Here is a 2,500-nt window from a genome sequence, read left to right as displayed (position 1 = left end):
CTATTTTAACTATGAATTTTGTTTCTTGTAATGTATATTATACAACTAATTCAGTCTTCGGACTGCGAGGTGTTTCTTTTTAATAAACGATCTATCTATCTATCTGCTTATTCATGTTTAGAAGGATGTCATTCTTTACTGTTAGCAACGCCGTCTCCGTACTATGACTCGCTCGAGAGGCCGACTGCGCGATAGGATATAAACCGTTGGCGGACATATGACTAGAAGTTCCATCAAAGGCTGCCTTTTCCGTGAGCTTCGACACGAATGCCAAATTGCTAACATGCAGGTCTAAGGTTCTTGTTCACTGCATCAAGTCCAGGCTTGATACACGAGCAACCGCCGAGAGTGTCACTTAAATTTTGAATTACTATTCAGCCGGGGAGCGTTTTATCGGGGGGACTTTTATTAAACTTTTTTAAATGATAAACTAGCGAGTAGCACTGCACGAACTGAAATTTTAAAATACTTGATTTATTCTTTTATGCGTTTCGTCTGACAATAGCGGACTTCGTTTGGGGGCTTTTCTAAGTAGGGGATCTATTGTGTGAAGGAAGCAGGAAGTAAGATAAGTTTTAACATTAGTCAAACATTCGCTTAACAAATATATTTCATGTTGCCGTGCGTCTATTCGGCAATAGATCACGGAATGACGGTGGCGTACAAGGCACACGAGAAACAGCCGAGAGTGTCGCTTAAATTTCTGTTAAATTTTCATTTAGCTTGTGAATGTTAGATCGGGATGATGCAATTTTGTGTATGGATAACAGTATTTAATATAACATTCACAATTTCCTAGAGTTTGATAACTGGATAAACTGCCTTATTTTTCACTAACAATACTATAAAGTTGTAATTGGATGGTGTAATCGTCTATAATTAGAAGTTAAACGAGACTCACCTGTAAGTTGAAGTTTGATTGTAATTCTATGAGTCATCAGCCAGGAGTGTGGGGAGTGGTACGAGAGAGAGAGTAGCGCAATGCATCAACCAGGCTTTAGAGGGCCCAATGATTTCCTCAATGATTAACATACCACACCGGGTGGGGATATAAACCGCAAATAGGGTGGGCGTACCACTCCCCACACTCCTGGCTGATGACTCATAGAATTACAATCAAACTTCAACTTACAGGTAAGTCTCGTTTAATTTCCAATTCTATTTCATCATCAGCCTAGGTCGTGAGGGACTGGTACGAGATTTTAGAGCAATCATAGAGGCATCATTAGGAGAAGTTGTATTTCAAAAAACTAGGTGAACATATGATATGACCATGGTTTATTAGTCGTCAGCAAGCGCAACACTTGTGTATTACAACATGATAATGTTAACACAACTCTTCATAAAAGAAGAGTCAAATTTTACGAAAAAAATATTCTTTTTTATTTTTTTTTATTTTTATTTCTTTATGAGTAAAATCACTTGTTGGTGTCAGCCAAACACAGAATCGTGTCACAAAAATTGAATGCATTGTTGACTGGTTAATGTACTCCTGTAAATGTTTAATAACACATAACTTTTCATCTTCTGGATATGAAAGAAACTCAACAGGTTTAAGATGGGTACCCACACGACTTTGCTTAACTTTTTCAGTAATTACAAAGGTACATTTGTGGTCTGAGAGCTCCATATTTTTAAACTGAAAAGAATTTGACTGTCGATCTGACACCTTTGTTCACTTAGAAGAGTTAACAAGAAAGTCAGCTTTAAGGTCAACTCCTTCAAGGAAAGCTCTGATACAGATGCACCTTTACGGAAATAACTCAACACAATGCTCAGATCCCACATTGTTGTGTATCTAGGCAAGGAAGGACGAAGGTCATAAATCCCTTTCATAAAACGCTTCACTATGGGCAGCTGTCCACTTGGGAGTGATGAGCTGGTATTAAGCTGAAGGATAGAAGATAACATACTTCTTGCGGTGTTCACAGTGCTGTAGGACATTCCATTCTCATGTAGCATAGTTAGGAAATCAAGAGCTATCGCTAAATCTGGAGTGATGTCAGCAGAGGGTACCATGCTTGAGTGGGCCAGTCGGGACCCACTAGCACACAGGTTGCCTGATCCTGAATGATTTTCTGTAGCACCTGTAAGATACAGCTGTAAGGGGGAAAACAGTAGAGTTTTTTATCAGACCATGAAATAGTAAAAGCATTTATGAATGATGCTCCTGCGTCTGGTGTGAATCAGCAAAAGATAGGCAATTGCTTATTCAATCAAGAAGCGAATAAATCAATCTCTGGGCTTAAGTTAAGGGTCTTGAGGGTTTTAGTCAAAATTTCAGGGTTGAGCATCCATTCGGTATCTTGCGAATGGAAATGCCTTGATTCACCATATACAATTTCGTTGGAGGAACCAGGAATATGGGCGGCTGTAAGCCAACAGATATTGTGTAAAATGCAGAATTCCCAGATCTGAACTAGAGGAGAATCACATTCTTCACTAAGACATATACCCATATTGTTTATTTGAGAGACAGCAGAGGTATTATCAATCACAA

This window comes from Stylophora pistillata, chromosome 3, assembly GCF_964205215.1.
Source record: "Stylophora pistillata chromosome 3, jaStyPist1.2, whole genome shotgun sequence".
NCBI classification, from domain to species: domain Eukaryota; kingdom Metazoa; phylum Cnidaria; class Anthozoa; order Scleractinia; family Pocilloporidae; genus Stylophora; species Stylophora pistillata.
The sequence above is the reverse complement of the archived record's forward strand: the minus strand, read 5'-3'. Positions refer to the sequence as shown.